The sequence below is a fragment of the Coffea arabica genome, chromosome 10c (assembly GCF_036785885.1).
Source record: "Coffea arabica cultivar ET-39 chromosome 10c, Coffea Arabica ET-39 HiFi, whole genome shotgun sequence".
NCBI classification, from domain to species: Eukaryota; Viridiplantae; Streptophyta; class Magnoliopsida; order Gentianales; family Rubiaceae; genus Coffea; species Coffea arabica.
In genome coordinates, this window is record NC_092329.1 from 17402611 (window position 1) to 17424707 (window position 22097).

A 22097-nucleotide genomic window follows, 5' to 3' on the forward strand; every position below is an offset into this window, starting at 1 on the left:
GTAGAAAGAATGAAAGGAAGAGATAGAAGCAAGAAGCAAGAAGCAAGAATAATAGGGAATGAAGAAAGGAAGAAGAAGATGAAAGAAAGAAACAGAGATGGAAGAATATTCAATGCAAAAGGATTGGGGCATTCATTCACTCCGTTGCTGATTACAACTTCCTCATACAATGGCTATTTATAGGCTAGTATACTCTCTTCCATTAGTAGGATCTAACTAACTGCTATAACAAGAAACCTAACCAATTGATACAACTGAAATTGAACTATTGGCTAATACATGATTGCTACTGTATCCTCTGATGAAAATTGATTCTTTTTGCTAACACAAGAAATGAAGAACTGTTTGTTGGTCTATGATTTCGAGCATGATTTGCGTATGGTGTTTACTGTAGAAGTTGTCACAGTAGCCTCGGACGTCTTCAAGGGGTTGCTCATGTGAGAACCCGTAAAACCCTAATTATTTTCCTAGGGTTTATTTCCCCTTAATTGCATGTTTTCTGCATTTTCTGGCTTAGAAATATTTTCTTAGTGGATTTTATGAGCAATTATAGTTTTAAGATGATTTTTCTAGCATTGGTGAATTTTTAGAAAATTAAGAATATATATTGGATGTGGGACCCACTAGTGCGAAAAGTTCGAAAAAATTCGGCCAATAAGGTTAAGTTTCGGATACTGTGTAAAATTTATCGGGTGTTAAGAGATAAGTAGTGTGTGTGAAATGATTGATGTGAGAGAGGAAAGAAAGATAAGAATGCATTTATGAAGGTGACAAGTGTCACCTTCTTATTGGATGCCTTTTAAGAATTACTATTCACAATTTTGACTTTTTTGACCAAAGGTTAAATATCCAAAAATTGCACAAAATTCACCATTTTTCTCCTCCTTATGGCCGGCCCTCTCTAAGCAAGAAGAAAGACAAAACTCTTCAACATTCTAGCAAACTTCTAGCTCAAATCAACTAAACCACTTGCTTAACTTAGTTTTCACTCCATAAAATTCTTCCTTCTAGTGCTAGTAAGTTGTTTGGTGAACTTTGTTTGAAGGACTAAGGTGCACAACATCTTCCTCTCTCTTGGTTTTTGGTAAGTGAAGCTTGAAACATCCTACTACACCTAATGATGCTTATGTTGTGCTTATTAGTGATAAGAGTGCTGAAATTTCTGATTTTTATCTTGGTTTGAATTGATTTGGTGAAGTTTTCCATTTTATGATGATTTTTCTGGTTTAATTGGATTATGATGGTGTGGTTGTTTGTGATGATTGGCAATGGACTATAATGGCTCTAGTGGATGTGAAATGTGGATAAATGCAATCAATTTTGGATTTGGTTGGAAATTTGAAAAGCTAGGGTTCTTAAAATCCCAATTCTGTCCGGTTTTAGATCACTGGGTTAGAGGCCGAATTAGACTTTGCTCAAAACATGAAAGTTGTAGGTATTGATGTGTTTGAGGTGCCTGTAAAATTTCAGGTCATTTGCATTAATGTAGAATGAGTTATGATGAAATTACTGTAGCTGTTCTGCTTTGGACAGAATGCGAAAACTGCGATAGTAATTGGCTATTTTGACTGGAATTGGTTTGGATTTTGGAGTTGGTGTCTTCTGATGAAATGTAGCTGGATGACTTAGCTAACTTATGCCTTTGGAATATCGGTATTTGGACTTGTATAGACTAAGTTATAGTAATTACAGTTTTGTGTGATTTGCAAACCTGTTTTGGTAATTCTGGTAGGGTATTTGGCATTTTCGACCTAGTTAAGCTAGGAACTGGATTGAGTGACCTTCTACATTGTTGTAACCCTGTTTCATAGCTTCGAAACGGTGGGTCTTACACCCCCATCCGATAACCGTAGAGAATTTGACGCCATTACCGCATAATAAGTGTAAAACAGTTTTCTATTTGGGGGCCAAGACTAAGGCCATTTTCTAATTTCTGGTTTGCTATTATGCACATTTATGCATATGAAACCCTATTGGGGTTGTGTTTAGCATTGCTATATGACTCGTTATCGAGTCTCATTGCATTTGTTGCGTGATTCTAGGGCGTGACGGTAGCTCACGACGTCTTGGTGACCACGGTGTATGAAACACCACTTTCTCACTTGGTGAGTATACCACTCACTAAATTGTTACTATGTGGCTTTGTTAAATGTTATGTGATGCCTTGATGGCTTACTTGGATATTGAAATTGATTAAGGTGAGGGTGTACTTGACCGCCCTCACCTCTTTTGATATTGTCACTGAATGGCTACCGTTTTATTGCATTACTGAACTTGATATATTGGTTGGTAAATTCCATTTCATGGAAACTGAATTGATGTCGTTTGGACGATGTTCAACGGCCTTACTGCATTACTGAGCTCAACCCCGTTTGGTAGTCAATTGGATCGAGCCGGCGAGGGCTTGGTCGTGAAGATTGAATTGCCACGGGGACTGTACTGGGGAACCTTGTGGTAATGAGACCCTTGGTTCCGGTAAACTCGAGTATTACCAAAACTACTGAAATGGAGTGCGGGCCCGGTTGGGGTATGTTGGGTGGAAGGAAGTGGAAGTAAAGGGTGGTCTACGGTTTGGTTCTTTTAACATTGATGGAGGGTCAATGAGGTTGGATCAAGATTGCAAGCGTGGAAATGGGCTCTTGAGTGCCGACTGTATCCTTTTACCGTTGCACTTCATTGCTTATCATGAACTTTAAGTGATTGGCCATGTTTATGTGACTTTGGTTGCTTATGTAGTGGTATACCACTGGGCTTTAGCTCATTCCGTGTTATTTGTTTTCCTTACAGGAAAATGAACACTTTTGGAAAGGTTATGATAGTTGGATTCAAGTTGAGCTCATGTATATGTATTTTGTATAAGCTCCTTGAGGGTGAAAACCCTAAGTGCTTTGTTTCCACCAATGTTTGGTGTGTAAATGGCTACTTGTATATGTATGAACTAAATGGATACTTTGGTAGGCCGTTTGGCTTGTAAATGTTGGTTTTCAATGTATATATATGTTTGGTTGGTGTTTGGACGGATTTCGGATCACCACGGCTTTCAAACAGAAAAGGAAAAAAATTGGCGAAGATGAACAGTGCCGAATCCGGCCAGGAATCTGGCCAGAAACTGGCCGGATTGCAGGCCGGATTGCCTGGGGAAAAAATGAAATTTTGGAGTTTGCTCTCGGCCTTGTATCCGGCCGAGAATCCGGCCGGATTCTGACGTGTATTTTACTGTTCATTTTGGTTTCGAATTTTCGTTTTTTTTTATTTTGAGATTTTGACTTGTTTGCGCGCATTATTATGTTCCGGAACGTAATAGACCGACGTAAACAGTACCGTTAGTCCTGGCGAGAGCTGGGCAGGCAGTCCGCTAACCCCTTTGGTTCGCCTTAGGGGAAGGTGGGGCTGTCACAGGTGGTATCAGAGCCTAGGTTTGAATTAGCCTGGGTGTAATAGAAGTGCTTGACTTGAGGATGCTTTTGTTTATACCTATTAAGGTTATTCATGTTATTTCTTCCTTTGCTATAGGATGGATGCGAGTGGTGACCCGAGTGACCGCCTGGCAGGAGATCGTTCTCGTAGCGCTCTGCCGCCAATTAAGTATCAACTTAGGCAGAAAGGGGCCGTGGTGCGTTGGAGCCCGGCCAGCCGCGTTCGACAGTGCGAGTGCCGTAGCAACTATGCCTACCCAAATGCACTAGTTTTGTCGGTGGCAAAGGAACGTGAGGAGTTCGCTAAGGAGAATACTAAGCTGGAAGCTGGGGTTGCCAAGTTGGAGGCCGAGGTGGCCCAGGTTAGGGCGACCAATGAGAAGCAAGCCTCGCGTATTAAAGAGCTAGAATATGACGTACTCGAGGTCGAGGGCAGAGTTGATGATCTCTGCGACCAACTGAGAGATGCCCGCGAGCGTGAGGTTAAGCGAGCTCGCAAGGTCAGGGGTCGTGCTGAGGCGATCCTTAACCTATGCGACGACGGACTCGAGGAGTCTAGTGATGAGGCCTCGTATGCTGGGGCCGAGGCTGGAGAGGAGTCTACCCCGTCGCCTGGGTCCCAGACTTCAGCGACTGACTAGGCCATGATTATTAGGTTATCTTTTGGATAGTGGTGGTTGTGAATGTACATAGGGATAGGGATAGAGCCTTAGCTAACCGTTTTGGATGTAGAGTTAGCTACGTGTAAATTTCTTTTGATAGGCCTATCCTCAGGTGGATCTTTTGTGTACGTACGTGCCTTGGCCGTACTTGACTGACTGCTTGTATATATATGTTTGGCTTGTATATATGTGTGCTTGTGACCCTGTGTGAAATGTATCAATAGGTGTTATGTGAAAGTTTATGTGTTACTTACCTGCTTTATTACTGCTTTGGTTTGGTACTTTTGCCTAGACCGAGTGAACTTATGGAAGGAACACGAAGTGGTCGGGGACGAGGTCGCGGTAGGCAACCCACATCGGTTAGGGAAACGGGGGAAGCCTCTACTGGACCAAATCCTGAACCCCAGATAGACCCCAACGTTCAAATAGCTGCTGCTATGCAGCAAATGACCAACCTACTCGCACAAGTAGTGCAACACAACACGCTCTGTGGCTATTTCTCTTGCCAATTAAGCAACCCTAAACAAGCTCTTAGGATTTAACCTATTGACAGCATTAATAATTAGAGAAGCTACCAATTCTAACCAACAAACACACAAGCTCGGTTCATTTAAGTTAGGTTATGTATTCCCGTGACATAGATTCGAAAGTTTCTTTTACAATCAAATTACATCACGCGCCACAGATACTAAAACCACCAAACAATTATGGATTTGATATTTTAGATGGCAATAGACTATTTCAACAATTAAATATTGATCAGGTATTTAACTGTAAAAAATAATCATAAACATGGATGACAGAGAATATATAAATACTCAGAAATAGATGAAGCAAATAAATCAAATTAGATCTCACAGAATTGTCGAACCAAAGCTTCAATTATCCTTCAACTAGAAAAGAAATTAGCCGCTCCTCATGGTGAATTCGCAGCGACAAAATACTAGCGTTTATAGTCTATCAAGAGGAAAAAGAAGAAAAAGGATTCGAGAGAGCCCCCTAGCCGAAGGCTCTTTTTTCCTTCTTATACTCCTACGTTTCCTTTCACCCGCCGAGAGTCCTCTTCCCATTGTACTTCTAATAAGTATAGTAATAATAAAAAGGAACCCAAATGTATCATCCCTAAAATAGCTAACTAACAGAGTTTATCTCAATCAAGAAACAAAGATTTCGTTTCAATTGGTCAATAAAAATAAAGAGTCAACCTCGGCCTTGCTTCAATTCTTGCGACATTGGGACTTCTCAACTGATTAAAGCGTGGTCACGTCTTCTAAATTGTTGTCTTCTGAAAATTTAGTCTTTAATGCGCCTTTTACTCCATTCTCACCAACAATTCCTAAAAACAACACCAAAAATCAAATATGAGTAAAATTCATCAATTATCACCATATTTTAGCAAAATAAAGGGGAAAATATTCACCAATTATATGCATAATTAATCACTTAACACAAATATACACCAAAAGTTCCACAATTTACATATACTACAAACTAAAACCTCAAGAGATATAAGCAATACTAATTTCCAGCATAAGACAAAGGTCCTCAGTTCTCACATAAGTACAAGTACAAGTACAATCTCAAATACTACGCAAATTAAAACTAGAGCTCCAATGGTACAGTAGATCCTCCAACCATTCACACGGAGAACTTTAATACAAATGTTTCCTTCACCTCGAGCCCTGTGGAGGGGAATAAAATAGTTTTTGGGTGAGCTAACGCTCAGCGAGTAACCAGTAAAATCAGTAATCAAATATATTTCACAATAATGCATTTCGATGATGTCATGATTCCGAGATCAAATGTACGTATTTTTGCTCTGGTGAGCCAGTGAAATCATTGTACTTAAACATCCAACGCTCCAATAGATCATTTCACGTTGAACAGTAAGAGGGAGCCCCTTTTTGAGCTCCAAATGAACATAAACAAGTGGTGGAGACGTTGGTGTTCAGCACAAGACTCCCCAAGAACTCATTGAAGCCAAATCATACCATGAACTCCCATGCAAGCACGCATGATATGCAATTGAATAAAGAATGCAGGAAACAGTTCATAAGTAGCTTTCGAAATAATTTAGGGTTACTCACCTCCACGGCTCAAGAATCATCCATCATATATCATTGCCTTACCCAAATCCAAGCCCTTCAACTCAAACTCAAAGCAATCAAATGTTTTCAAAGATCGGACAGCATATCCCCTTAATTTCCTTACTTTTCCATCCTACAAGCAACACCATTTCATCTCAAATCAACCACATACACATCATAGACTATCAAATACACCTTTCGGCACAATATCCATAACTGAAGCTACACTTATCGGGTTGAAACGAATCTTATGGCGTTTCGAAGCCAAGACATAAACCTACATTTCTTATGAAGACTTCAAAGCCAAATCATGCATTTTTAGGGTCAAAAATGAAAAACTCCATGAAAACAGAAATCTGGGCGCCAAATAGGGCTCATGGGCAGTCAAGGGTATTTCGGTCATTCACATGCTATAGTGCTCGGATCGAGCTGAAATTTTGCAGGCAGCTAGTAACACCATTTTCTACAATTTTCATGTTTTAACCTAAACCTGATTCGGCATCTAACATGCTCAAATAAATCCGGTCAGAACAGGGCAGATTTGAAACCTTAACCTGAAATTTTCCGCACAAGCTGAAATTTTCCGCAAATAACCGCAATTGATGCACAAGGGATCCATTTAAGACACTTTAGAGCCATCAATCCAAGGCCAACCATAAGCATCATATGAAAACAGAAAAAACCCCAAAAAATCAGAAATTTAGATAACTCCACTCCAATCCATAAAATCTTTCATAAAATCACCTAACTAGCTTCCATAAGGCACCAATTGGCCATTATTAGAGACAAAAAGTGAGTTCCAAGCAAAATACCTTAATTTCTCAATAAAGGTAGTAGCTTAGTGGTTTTTCTTGCAAAACAACTCCACCAAGATCTTCAAACTCCCTTAGCAAGTCTTTTGTGTGGACAAATTCAAGATTTAATTGGTTGGTTTGCAAGATCAAAGCAAGAAATGAAGAATAAAAGTTGAAGGTTTCTCTCTTTTCTCTCCCTAAGGAGTTCGGCCAAGAGAGCTTAAAATGAAGAAATACATTGGCCAAAATTAGCTTTAAGAAGGTAAAATATTTTGGTCAAAAGTCCACCCCTGAATTGAAACGCGACACGTGGCACCTTAAATGTTTAAGCTTATTTTCTTGTCTCTCCATACTAATTAGTCTAACTAACCTGTAATTATCTCCTAACACCTTGTAAAATAATATCTCTTAATACAAAACATCAACAAGTTATCGAAAATATAACGCATTTACCGCACGAGCGGGTCCCACGTCCTTAATAGACTTCCAAATTAACCCGAACTAACTTATACTAGAAAAATGGTTGGAAAAACTATATTCACTTATAAAGTCTCTGGAAAATTTTGATAATAAAATAAAGTAAGAAAAATGCACGCGGAAAAATAAATAAATAAAGAAAATTTCCTTTTCTTTTCCTTCGGGCGTCACAAGCAGCTCTACTTGTTGCACTCACTTTTCGAGTCGAAAGTGTCTTCCTGGACAGCCAAAAACACAGACAAAATGCATAATCGGTACTTAAAACAATTTTGTTTTCCTTTATTTCTCCATCATGGCACAACTATGAGGCAGATTGAAATAGGCAAACAGCATAACTTGAAGGAATGCCAAGCAAGAAACAACAAAACTGAAACAATAAATCTTGTGGACAGAGTGATTTCACATTTTCTGGTCGGGTTCACTAAAGCTCTTTTAGCTTTGGTAGGGATCTCAACATAGCATCCAAACGCATAAATCACAAGCCAAAGTTGTTGTAGGCTTAAGTGACCTAGTACGCATGTCCACAGGGTCTACTTGGCCATCCATGACAATTACTTCAAAGGAGGGTTTCAAGCCTAGCACATTTAAGTTTGTCCAATGAAGATTGTGTGAATACTTGACTTGCCATTCTTGAATGATCTTGAATGAACCAACATACTTGCCATTCTTGAATGAACCAACAAACTGAAAAAGTAGTTATAAAATTATTCAAAAGAAATCAGATGGCACTGCTTCAATATCTGGCCCTAAACTGACTGTCCAATGGATCATGGACTAATGGCCCTTACCTGTGAAGAATGTGCATAGGGACCAACTTTTAATGACAAACTGAACCCCAACTTTTACTTAGTTATGTTCATTTAGCATTTTAACAATTTTTCTCCCAAAATGCTTCAGGCTAGATTCAAAATCAATTTACTTGTCATGATAACAAGTTCATTTAGTTATGTTCTTTTAAACTAAATCCAAAATGTTCTTTTAGTTATGTCCTAAAGTTTGTAAGAGCTATGGCATGCCAAATATATTGTGCAAAACAACATAGGCCATACCATCTCATAACAGCCACTTTGCGAGTCAAAAGAGAACCACCACCCATGCACGTCACACATTTGATAGGCCCACAAGAACCACAAGTTACTCAAGGCACCATACACTTCCCATTACATTTTAAGCATCTGCATGGAGATTTTTCGACAAGCTATCAGCTAAACAGAAAAACTTATATCCGATAACAATAATTGCAGAGAGAAAGCTGCTAACGATCAAGATGGGCCTAACATAGCTAAACTGTGAAGTGTGTAACTTTCAGTTTATGGTATGAACTCTCCCTACAGATACAACAAAGTCAGAGTATGGAATACAACTTTACATTGTATCAAACCCATCTCTGAGCAATTAGACCCTTCCCATAGCACGCAGGACAATGCATCATTTTATTTTCTTATTTATCTCCCAAAGGCAGAGCATTATTCTTTTCAGAACTTTCCATTGCAGGAACCTCTGATAAGCCTATGTAATCATGTTCCTCAAAAGGCATAGACATCAAAGTTATTTTTAAGAAATCTTAGCTCAGCCACAAAAAAGATTCTGGAAAAGTAACGAAAAGATGAAGAGTTGAAAGTATACATGGACCAAATTGAACTTGAAAGGCATATAAAGGTTGAAAGAATGAACAAAATTTTTCAAAAATCAAACTGAATTATCAAAAGTAAACTTCCATATGACATCTATCACCAGCGAAAATATAGCGAACATCAACATAGAATGAGCAACATGAGATCAAGATCAGAACCAAAAAAGGTTGAAAAGGAAAGATAAAGTGCCCTAGAAAACACAAAAAGAATTGGCCGTAGAAGAAAAAAAAGGTTATAGAGCAAAATAGAATTTACCTGTGTAATCTTTCTCTCCACGTTTTCTCTGCTAATTATCCCAAGTTTCATATAGACATTTCATCAAACGCTTGATAGTCATTAGTCTATGAGATTTCACATACTTGACTTGTTTGAACATCTGTATTTGCTTGCAACCAAAACAAACACCACCAACCAAAAAAAAACTCAAACATCAGAACATCATTTAATAAAAAAGATGAGAAAAAGAAATAACAAAATGAAGAACATCTAATCAAAAACATAAAAAAATGAAACAAACCTTGTCAACGAAGATAAAATCCAAAGAGAGACTATGATCAATAATGTGTATACATTAGTTTCTTTATTTATCTACTATTGTTATTTGTTATGTAAAGAAATTAACAAAAAGGAAAGAAAAATCTATCTTACCCAAGGAGGCACCAGAGAAAAAGCAGCGAAGAGCAAGGTGGGATTTTTTGTTGCTACTATTTCCTTCCACTAGTAAAAGCTCAGGTTGCAAGACAAAATAAGGAGTGATAAATATGTCTGTTCTCTTTTTGATTCCATATTTCCCCAAAACGTAGAGACCTAAATTGCTAAGACTGTCATCAAAACTGGAAAATCGATCAAATCTACAATAATGCCTTTTTTGCAATAATCACATGATTGAGATATGAGATAGAATACGATCTTTGTGAATCAAAAGACCAGCCAAAATTTGGGGGAAAAAGTTGTTGACAGAGGAATACCGCAACTGAACCGTTGAACAGAGTTGGCAATCTAAATAGCATGCAGAAGAATCCTATCAGTCAACGTAAAACTATGCAAACTATCTAATAAGTCTAATACTGACAGAGGAAAAAATTAGACAAAAAGAAACGCGTAATTAGTTTTAGTAGGAAAGATTGCAGAGGTACAATCATTTTCAGCCATATTCAGTCAATAAGTGAAACCAAATGAACTTACAACCCAAAAACTACAGTCATTTTAAGCCACGAAACAACACACTTCTGTTGCTTACCAGACAATCTGGCTCCATTAGGTCTGCGCATTTTTTCATGCAAATATCAGGTTGTATGGTTCAAAGTTCGTCAAGAAACATATTTCATCAAGGAAACCTCGTGTTTTTTTTAATGTTCCAGCTTTATAGATACTCGGATTTAGAGAAATTGCCACAGATTCTGTAATCTTTAATTGGGTGTAATAGTATTCATAGAACCGATTATGCATCACTAACTGTATCCAGAATACGTGAATATTAATAGATCAGCCAACATATTGTGGTTTTAAAATTTGAGAGTTCTGTGGAACCAGGAACGTTGCCTTTACAAATAGCTTTGAGGAATTAATATACCACACCTCTAAGCCAGCCACAACAAATCCTAGAAACTCAATATTAGGATTATCAGTTTTAAATTTTGTTTCTTCTATCGCCTACCTAACTTTTGTGCATAATACCTTCAACGTGGGGCAAAACCTTAATGTGTAAGACTCTTTTGTGCATAATACCTTCAACGTGGGCCAAAACCTTAATGTGTAAGACACTTTATCTTTTATTCTCAGCTTACACTTCAGATTGAGAATTGAACTTGTTTTAGCTTGGTTATCTCTATTCAGTAAGTGGTGACAACCCTTCCTTCATAATCAGTTGTACATATTATTAACAGGAAAAGAAAAAGCAAGAAACTAAAGGACTGAAGAGAGTGACCTGAAATTGAAGCAACTGCTTACTGGAAATCTGTGGACGCTTAATCAGAAGTTTTTCTGCACCAATTGTTTCAAAGTGCAATTAACCCCCTCAAGAAATTTGGCAACTAAAATAACAAGTAGACAGATTATCCAATGTCTTTAATACTGGTAGGGAAAAAATTAAACAAAGAAGAGTAGTAGTTACCTTTAGTACAAAAGGTTGCAGAGGACAAGGTTGAAGAAACGTGAAGTTTTTTGTGACCAGTATTTTTGTTCCTTATATAGAGGCACAAACTTTCCTTCATTCTAGATAATTTGCCAAGTGGTCAAAAATAAGGAAAAGAAAAGGACAAACCTATATCCCTAGCAATGGTATTAGCCATCATGAACAGAGCGGATAAAGATGCAAACTGATAAATTGTTAGAGATTTTTCTTTTCAGTCTCGATAATTTCTCAACCGGAAAATGAAAATGAATACAAAAGGACAAACCACAATCCCATGGTTGGGATATGATAGAGAGCAAAGAAGTAAAAAAATTGGATGGATAGCCATAATTTAGGGAAGAAAATCATGAAATGATTGACCGAGTAATCTGGAAACAACAGGAGGGGGAAAGTAAAGAACGGCAAACAGAAAAAAAGAGACAAAGCAAGAGGAAAAGAATGGCCGGGGAATAAAAAGAAATAGACAAGGACTAATGAAAAAATCCGATGAACAGCTGCAATTTAGCGAAGCCAGTCCTGAAATTGTTGACCAATTGTTGGAGAAAGCAGGTGGACAACCCATTTCTTGGCCACTATTTCTAAAAGCTATTCAGTTGCTTCTGTACTCCTTTTTTTTCCACCGAAGAGAAGAATAGTCCAAGAAACGGGAACAATGAAAAGGAAAGAAGGATTATCATCTTTTGTGGAACAATCCCACAGTTTAGATATGGATGGGCAGCCATAATTGACTCTTTGTGGGAGAAAAGAAAACTGAAAGAAAAATTAACGAGAAACAGAGAGAAATAGAAAGGAAGAAGAAAACAAAAGATGATGGGCTAAAGTTGTAAAATGAAGTAGAAAGGGAGTGTTTTGCTTTCCTGCCACATCGGTGCACTTCCAGATTTTTATTTGACTTTTTGACTCCTATGACTTCTTGTCTTTGATAACGGAGACAAAGAAGTGAAGAACAACAGAGATGATGGCAACTACGTCTAAGAAAAGATGACAACTGAGAAATAAAGCAAAAAGCTATTCGCGAGAAGTCAAAAATAGCCCTCAACAGTAAGTTACTGTTTTGGGGCTAGTTATTTTTATCTGGCAAGGTAGTAATTTCATAGGAAAAGACAAAAATGACCTCAACAGTGATACACTGTTTGGAGAACCACTCAATATTCTCAGGGCATAAACGGAAGAAAATTTTCCTCCCTCTCCTCATCCCGCCACGTGGCTGAACCTGGGAGAAGAAGTCTTAACTTTTTATATATATGTAAGATATATATATATATATATTTATCGTTTCGGTTCATGAAAATAAAGAATATCTTTTTAATTTAAAGAATAAAGAAGCCTTTTTTAATCGAAATTAAGGCATATCTCCCACTGTATATTCCTTTACTTTCCGCTATTATTTTGACCAAAGCAACAAGAAAATAACAACACCCCTTTAGTCTTCAATTATGATACCTGTAGACAATGGAATTTTAATTAATCCTTAAAATTACCATTGATCTATAAATTATTTTTATGACTTATTTTTATCCAATTGGATATTGTCATATGTTATGTACACTTAGAAAATTGGTTATTAAATGGTCAATTATATTTCGTCACGTGTCAAGTTGAGGTGTTCCAATCAATTGAAATTATCGGGATGTTTTCACCAACCAAATCATATCATGTCACATGTCTATATGACTTGACAAAATTTTGGATAGATATCTAAATATTTATTTCTTATTAAAGAGATAATATTTAGAGTTGTTTAATCTATATGTATTTCTTATATACTGCAATAGCTTGTCCAATCAAATGAGGCCATGTCACGTGTCCCTACAAGGTTGGCCAATCAAGGAACTACTCATTGATATTATCTCTTTATTAATAAATACAAAATGAAAAGATAATATTTAAACTGACACAGTTCTAATATGGCTGCACGTCTTGCAAGACAAGTAGAGTGGTATACATGTTTTCAACCTCTACCTCTTACTATGGCTATAAATAGGGGTCCCTTTACCAAGTCAAGGGGACATCAAGAGGCATCTCATACGCTCAAGTATTGTAGTTCCAAGCTACAAAAGTCTGGATCGTCAAGCTCTTCAAGTCTTCCAGTCTTCCATATATCAAGACTTGAGTCTTCAAATATCTTCTAAAATTTTCAAATCTTCTATATCAAGATTTGAAAGAATTAGTGGTGGATCCAAGAGCAAGCTACGAAACCCTTGGATTAGCATTCGAAGGGAAGAATCGAAGGAAACTCTCTACAAACTCGAGAAAATTCCGGAGACTGTACTCACCTATTTTCTTAAATTTATATATTGCATATTTGTCATGTATTTTTTTTCTTGTCAATTTGCAGACTTGAAATTTTATCGCGTACAATACCAAAAGCTTTTTGACTGTAGTTTTCCAATTATGAAGTGAGAGTGATGGTATTGACAAAGAAAAAGTGTACTACATTTTAAAAATAAAATTACAAAATTTTCACCAGTAAAAGAAAATGTGCCTTCCAAGAGGCCACATATTTTTTAATTCATAAAAAAAAAAAGATTACCATCACTTTAAATGAATGGGAGTACTCTAATTTTTTTTCCCATGGGCTACATAGCAACTTTGAATATTTATTTTCTTAATATCTTTTGTTAGTTAGGGAAAAGTTCCACTTCCTAATTGAAATTTTGGATTATTTTTTAACTAAAAAAATGTGGAGTGCGTAGTTTGTGGGGAAGATCACGAAAAATGGCTTAAGGGGGAATAATGCTCAACAAGTGGATAGAACCAAATGCAGAGAAGTGGATAGTTGCTTCAACTTGATACTAGTGACCTAATGTAGAGAAGGGGCAAAAGTGGATAGTTAGGGAAGGGGGAGAAAGTGTGAGGACTCGAAAATTATTCCAAAATTTTCTCTTGTTTTTGAAAAACTAATTTATATTTCCCTTTAATTTTACCTTACTTGCTTATTTGCTAGCCTTAATTTTATGATGATTTTAAGGGTTAAGTCAAGATCTTATCATTTCCCTTTTATATTTTAGTGTATGTTAAGTTTTGTAGATTATTAAGATAGTTTGACCGACTAGTGAGATGTGCGCGTTAGATTTGGTGGATAAGAACGGGTATTAAGTAACGGGAAGTATGTGATTAAAAGTGCTAAGAGTAAGTTAGTGAATCCATAAGTTCAAATAAAAGTACAAGAGAGGCAAAGAAATAGGCAAACTCGCGTCATTTGTTATCGGTCAAAAACACTACTTGACCAAGATTTTCTTTCCCTAATTCCTCTTATTTCTCTTTCATGTTTCCTTCCCTAAATGTTTAGGGGTTGGCTAAAAGTTTTGACCATAAAAAGAGAGGAAAAGAAGGCAAAGCAAAGGAAAAAAAAAATGATGGAATGCCAAGTGTTGGCAATCAAGACATTCTTTGACTAAAACCACCTCTAGTTTTTATCTTGCAAATTTCAGCAATAATCCTTCATTCTTCCACCTTCTTGGCCGAGAGAGGAAGACAAGAAAAGAGAGAAAAACTTCTTTAACTTCACCTTGATTCCAAGCTAGAACTAGTAGGAAATAAACCTCAAACCTTAAAAGAATCCATATAAGGGAGCAACAAGGAAGGAAGGGACTTTGTGTGGTGTGATTTTTGGGAAGAAAGCTGTAGGCTGCTAGTCTCCTTAGGAATTGCAGGTTTTCTTGGTAAGGAACCACTCTCTCTCTTTAATCTTGCATTTGGTTGGAAATATGACTTGATTGTAGTAGGTTGAGGGAAGATTCTTGCGGTTTTGTGTAGTAGGTTGCCATTTTCAGCTTTTGTTGATTATTTCCAGCTTTGATACATTATTTCCAGCTTTGTTATGGGATTTTAAACCTGCCATGAAGATTTTTCAGCTTATACATGCGATTTTTGCATTACTTGAGGGATTTCTAGCTTTGTTGGTGATTTTCCAGCCTTGGTAGACAATTTTCCTGCTTAGGTATATGTTGATTATAACTAGTTTTGTGGCTAAAATAAGTACTCTATGTATCCTATACCTTGTGAACTTGATTTGAGGCTGTCTTGTGATGAGAATGAAGCCTTGAAAATGGCTGGAAATTAGGGAAAGTAAGGGGAAGTGCTGCTGAAACTTTTTCCTGCAGGAGACTTTGAACAGTTTTGGGAAATCTGTTATATCTTGGTGTAGAAAAATCCAAATTGAGTTCCGTTTGTTGCATTTGAAACTAGACTCGTAGCTCTTTTAACCGTACAAAAATTAGGGTTTGGTTCAACTCCTATAAATACCAGAAAATTTACAAATTTTCTTGAAAAATCATGACTGTTCTGTTTTGCACATGAGACAGAAGTGATTTTGAACTGAAAATTTGAGTAACCAATGAGTTGAATTTCAAGAAGATGTCGTCTAAAGTCTATTAGTACATCGAGTCTATTTTCTAACGGTGTAAGTTTTGTGATTTTTTGACCTACGGAACTGAAGTTGTACTTTTTCAAAGAATGTCGCCAAAGCTAAAAAATTTTGTCAAATGAATTGAGTGGAACTTGGAAAACTTTGAGAAAACCTTTCTAGGTTTTAAACTTTAATTGGTGTGATTTTGGATGGTTTTGTGGCATTAAACAAGTGTACTTTATAGCCCTAGAATGTACTTGGCCATTCTTCGATTGGCTTTCAAATTTGTCTTTGAGTATTATGTTTTGAGATGCCGAATTTAGATAGGCGCACTACAAGAATTTTGGTCTTCAATGACAACTACTTTTCGTCACAAAAAAGCAAAAAGTCGTCACTGATGACTTTTATTGACAACATTTCGGTTGTCACAGAGTCGTCACTGAATCTCCGTCGGTAAAAGTATACAGTGACGACTTTAAAGTCGTCAGTGAATAAAAACTTTTTTATGACAAGATATGTTGTCAATAAAAGCTACAAATTTAGTGACGACATGCTTTCTTGTCAATGATGCATGAAGCAACATAGTCAGTGTATATATTAATTAGTGACAACTTTGTTGTCAATAAACCCCTTATCAACTGTGACAACAATTTCTTATCAATGAATAGTTTTGATTCAGTGACAACAACAATTGTCAATAAAGACAGCTTGCTTGAGAAATGCTACTCATTTACAACACCTTGCAATGTGTAGTTTGATGATTTTCCTACTACAATAATATCTAAAAAATGAAAACATCAGCAATGTTTAATAAATAACAAACGTAGACACCCGTTACAATAGGAAATGCCATAATAACATATTAAATATTCAAATGTCATAAATAAGTGCAACATCACACTACAAATAGTTTGATAAGTTTCAATAGAGCAAATTTTGCCATATAAGTCAAGGCTACACTAAAAAACAATTCCAAGTCCCAAAACATTTTCCGTGCTACCGAAACATTTTCTAAACTTAAGATAGCACTATAACCATAGTTTTTGAGTCGACACGTAAGCCGTACTGCTAATCTTCCAAACCTCTAAAATGAGCAATATATCTGCAATAAAATAGTAAAGTTATTAGTAGATGATAGAAAAATTAAAACAAGGAAAATTAGTTAAGGAGTCACCAAAAAATAAAGTGAGTCATTTGTTTTAAGTCTCATCTAGATAGTGGCTATACAAAGAGTAGAAAAAGAGACATTATATGGGTAGTTCGGAAACAGAGTCTACTAGAGGATGGAAGTTTAATAACATTCATTAAGAGCCAAGGATTATATGGGCAGAATTGTTCCACTTCTTTATTTTAATATTAAGATGTCAAAGGACAGCAACAAACGATTCCACATTTATGAGAAACAACTTTGCAAACTTCATTGTGTTTTAGACCAAAAGTAGTCTTTGAAGCTTTGAATGTCATAGGATTTCATATATCTAAAAATATGTAACTATACATAAGGTCTAATAAACAAGAAAAAGCAGCCTTATCACCTACCAAGCACTTTTGAGGCTTGATACTACAAGTTAATATTGTCACCTACCAAGCACTTTTGAAGGATACTAATTTGTCCATTACTTGAGACATGAATCCAACTACTGCCTACAAGAATAGTGAATCAGCGTATACAGCAACAAGATAAAAAGCAAGTCCAAGCACCGTACACATGATTGCAAGTTTGTTCATTTCGAATGTCTTTCCCTTGTTTTTCTGTCTTTAGTTTAGATAGAATCAGGATATCAACTAGCTTCACACTCAATTTTGTATCGCAAGTGGAGATTCTTCACCAAGATTCTACTCATTCTAAAGCACTTACCAAAAGATACTTCATATGAATTAAATATACATCATCAAAGCAGCCATTCAATCGAATTACTTGCCGCATGGGAAGTTTCTACTTCAATTTTAGCAGAGTCAATAGCACTTCAGAATGGATATTGCTTCAGAAAAATTAACACAGTAGAAGCAGAAAATGCAATAAACTTTAGAGATTCTTATGCAACCCAGCAAGTATTAACCATAAAACAGATAGAAGGCATTCATTCAAATTACTTGCTGCATGGGAAGTTTCTCCTTCAATTTTAATAGAGTCAATAGCACTTCAGAACAGAAATTGCTTCAGAAAAATTTGCACAGTAGAAGCAGGAAATGCAATAAACTTCAGAGGTTTTTACGCAACTCAACAAGTATTAACTGCACAACAGATAGAAATGAGACGTAATGTCAAAGTACTTACCACTTTCAACTCCATCAATCCATCAAATGGCTGATAAGTTGCTATTCCACTAATACTCATGTCCTGTCCCAATATTGATTCCTTGGCATTCTCTGCTAGCCATTCTTGAACCAAATCTAGTGACAACTGGTACAATAAACAAAAAAAATCTTACAAGTAATTACACTCCATCCTTAAACTTAAAATCAGCATATAAACAAAAGCGAACATTTAAGTGCAACTATATATTGTTATTAATGAAAAATTCTGATTCAATGATAACTCTTTATCACCATGAAAATTGAAAATTTTCCTACAACAATTATATCTATAAATGGAAAAAAATGACAATGATTTATAATTAGCAAATGAATGCATCCATTGCATTACGAAATGTCAAAATATCATATAAGCATTCAAGTATGATAACCAAGTAATGTCGATCATGATATAAGGTGTCAAGTAGGAGCAATGTGTACCAACATAACTAGAATGTTTCTTTGCCATTTAAAAGCAAAAAACAACTTTCTTGTTCTAGATCTCTGAAATTACTTTTGCTGTTTGTCATGGTGTATTAATTCCATAGAAAACCAGCACCCCTTAATATTGTATTCCAATCAAACTAGTAAGTTAGGCAAGTGGCAGGACATTGCAAAACATTCACAATGAAATTTACTTCAAGAATGGCACCAAAAATGGGAACCATTCATGTGAAAAGAAAAGGTATTACCTCAAGGAATGCCTTCAAAACCCACATAAAAGTTAGTATTATTACTCCGTTAACAGAAAATCCAACCTACATCCAGCAAAAAGTTTGTGATTATATAGTATAAAATAATGCTATATGGAGAACAAACTACCATGTAAGACATGAAACTACCATGTAAGACATGAAACTTAAATTCCAGGAAAGCAAGCAAAACAGATTTTACAAAGTACTTATTCTTACTCGAACTAGAAAACTACCATAAAGATCACCGTTGTGCAAGTTGATTGAGAATTACTTATATCACAAATAATATAGCAGTATCCTCTTGCACTAAGCTCTAGCACTCAAGCATCATCCTCTCTAGTCTAATTACTGAGTACGTAGTATAGCCTTTTAAAATGTTATGGAATTGTGAATCAAATTCTTCCAACTCCTGAAGAAACACCCACTACCAACTGCAAATGCCAACTTATAGCTCTAGTTCATAATTTGGCATGTGATTTGCAATTTGGCCGCAGGTTTACCATTCAAAATTGCACCTTTCCTCATTTAGTCGGAAACTTATCTCAACGCCATATCTACATGTGAAAGAAGATCTAGAACAGATACCATAGAAAACGAGAAAACAAGTGATTGCTATGCTTATTACAAGCATTTCACCAAGACAACACCAAAAAGATACATAAATCACTGCCAATTACATGATTCAATTTTTTTAGCAACAGTTGCAAATACAGAATATGAGCACAAAAGCAAAATGAAAGGTACATTGTTAATTTACACCAAAAATAAAACGTCAATTTTCCTTATCTGAAACACTAACAAAAACTAACACGGTAGAACAAACTAAAATCAAGAAACCAGAAATGCGACAAGAATGCCAACAAAAATCATCTAAACAGCCCAGGAGGAAATAAACATCACCAACCTCTGAGCATTCCTATTCCTCACATAGACAATAACATGAGTAACAAAAGCCAGCAACAATCCCACCACAGTGTACAAGAACCCAACCGCGAACCCTTTAGCTCCCAATTGCATCCCGGACCCCCTGATAAAAGAAAACCAACTTCCCAGGGTCATTCCTATCAACCAAAAACATGGGTATTTTCCTAATTATGTTATGCATTGAACCGGAGACACTGAAAAAGTAGACAAAAATCTCTCCGGTCATCCAAATACTCTTATTGTGCAAAAGGGTGTTCCCATAAATCATTTTTTCACCAAGAATGGAGCCGAAATCAGAATAACAGCAATGAGAAACATCAATTGCTTCTTAGAAATCAAAGAGGGGCGATCAATTAGCCCAATGCTCAGCTTCGTTTTGGCCTTGACAAATTCAGCCATGGATTCGGCGAGCCTCGAGAAATCTGATGCATTTATCTGGACGGAGTCTTTCTTGACATCGGTGTGGGGCAGAGAATTTACTCCGAAAAGGGCGAAAAAGGACTGGAATTCTTGAAATTCGATGTCGAAGAAGAAGAGTTTTGAGTGAGAAGTTGGAGGGTTGTTGGCTAAAAAGGATTTAGAGACGAGGGAGAACTCGGATTTGAGAGAAGGGAGGGAGAGTTCGGGTTTGGAGTGGAGTTGTTGGGCGTCGAAGAAGACGAGGAAAGCACAGGGACGATGAGTTGGAATGGATAGAATCCGTTTGAGGGAATCAGTGAGATGGATAACGCCGCCTTTGGGGGACTGGGATTGGAGGGATTCGAGCTGCAAGAGCAAATCCGAACTGGGGTCTTGAGAATTGGTGGAGATCGGGAGGAGGGTGATGAGGAAGAGGATGATGAAGATTGGGGCTTTTGTGAAGGCCATTTTGCAACCTACTATAAGTTAATGTCCGTCTAAATTCTTTTTTGGGCGAAAAGGAAAAAAATTGGTGGTAAAAAAATGGTGGGAAAACGAAAACTTTTCCTGATGAATTGACGTGGGCAAAAGTAGAAAAATATGTTTAAAGTAGCATTGCCTTTTGAAGGATATTTGCCTGACGAATTGCCTTTTAATGCTATAGTATTATTCTTTATTTTTTAGCAAAAAATAAAAATTTTCATCAACATAGGTGGCAAAATTTGTTAATTTCATATAATTGAAAATGTACTTTTATAATTTGCTAATATTTTATACTAATTTCTTATAATTGCAGCACTAAAGAACATTATTGCAGCAAGCGGGATTCTGCGTTTTTTCTATTTCAAGGTTAGCTCGCATGCGGGTTAATGTTATATTTGAGCGCGAGAAGAAAAAATTGGTAATTAGGCTCTTTGGGCATTATAAGTAAATATTTAAATTAATGGCAGTTTTATTACATCAATATTATTGTATTATCATTATTATGATTATTGTATTATTTCTTATGCAAATATAACATTTAATTATTTAAATTTGATTTTATTTTTACAATTTATAAAATTTTTATCACTTATATAATATTTTTAAAACCCTAATACATCTAAATTTGATTTTATTTTTCAAATTTATAAGATTTTTATTTAAAAAAATGGGATACGGATAAGATATCCGGTTGGTTCGATTTGCATAGGTGCATATGAGAATATCCGAATACTCTTTAAACCCGCATGCGGGTTTAAGGAGATTATGGCAACTCTCTGACACACTAGTTACCCATCCAACTTGTGTGTAACTAAAATATATTTAAATAATATATTTCATATTTTTGTTATTTAGAGTTTAACAAAACATTAATATTGGGTAGATTTGAGAGATATGCATAATTTTGCATATTTGTAGGAATATTAGAAAATGGAAAATTTGGGTAAATTCCCAAATTTTGGAGGTAAGGTGCAATCCAAGAACTAAAACAGTCATTTATAAAACCTTAACAGTAATAAGGTGCAAACCAAAACTGCAATCCAAGAGTAATATCATTACAAATTTCATAACCATACATTAAATAAATAGAAATGCAATCCAATACTATCCAAAACACAAAATGTCTTGGGTATAATAGTAATTTTGCATTATATGATGTCAGCAATTGGGTCCCAAGTTCTGCCAGGGGAGGTCAGTGTAATTGTGGAAACCTCAGGGGAGGTCAGTGAAATTGTCAGAAACCTCAGGGGAGGTTTCTGAAATTATCCCTTTTTAATATTGTCAATTGCTAGTTTTTAATAGTTTTGTGAAAATATTGATAATGGTTGAGAAAATTTTGTTACATTACTGCAAGTAATAAATGTGCTTTTGTTCTTTTTCAAACATTTATTTTAATGTTTAATTTTGTTTAAAACTATTGTACTAGTATAGATTTGCAAGACAAAACTTAAGTTCTCAATAGTTAAAAAAATCATTACAGAGAAAACACAAAGTAGTAGTTGCAAAATGTGTATAAATTACAGATATTTTAATGTGTATAAATTACAGTTTATTTTAATGTTTAATTTTGTTTGAAACTATTTTACTAGTTTAGATTTGCAAGACATAGATTTATGGGTAATTTTTTTTTTTTTGCTTTCACATATTTAATTTATGTTAAATACAAAACCTACCAGTTTCCCTTTCAAAAAAATATTAGTGCAACACTTTTTGAATTTTACTTACAAACATTTATGTATTTAACAT

At 35.9% G+C, this 22097-nt stretch overlaps 3 long non-coding RNA genes across 13 annotated transcripts; all 3 read right to left on the bottom strand.

The window, feature by feature from the left end:
* Positions 1-4940: 4940 nt before the first annotated feature.
* LOC140016318 (uncharacterized) lies at positions 4941-12004 on the bottom strand. 11 transcript variants are annotated; one of them, XR_011822712.1, is made up of 6 exons: positions 11184-12004; positions 10998-11053; positions 10039-10069; positions 9326-9446; positions 6166-8611; positions 4941-5414 (listed from the first exon to the last, which is right to left on the bottom strand). It is a non-coding gene; the product is annotated as an uncharacterized lncRNA (long non-coding RNA). The 11 variants fall into 11 exon arrangements; XR_011822716.1 differs by having other exon boundaries at positions 10998-11103; XR_011822708.1 differs by lacking the exon at positions 10039-10069.
* Positions 10180-10991, bottom strand: LOC140016319 (uncharacterized). Its single transcript, XR_011822718.1, has 2 exons — positions 10818-10991; positions 10180-10766 (listed from the first exon to the last, which is right to left on the bottom strand). It is a non-coding gene; the product is annotated as an uncharacterized lncRNA (long non-coding RNA).
* Positions 12005-16389: 4385 nt separating the features above from the next.
* LOC113713387 (uncharacterized) lies at positions 16390-20348 on the bottom strand. The gene is made up of 4 exons (XR_011822293.1): positions 19450-20348; positions 18543-18608; positions 17834-17959; positions 16390-16657 (listed from the first exon to the last, which is right to left on the bottom strand). It is a non-coding gene; the product is annotated as an uncharacterized lncRNA (long non-coding RNA).
* Between the last annotated feature and the right edge of the window lie 1749 nt (positions 20349-22097).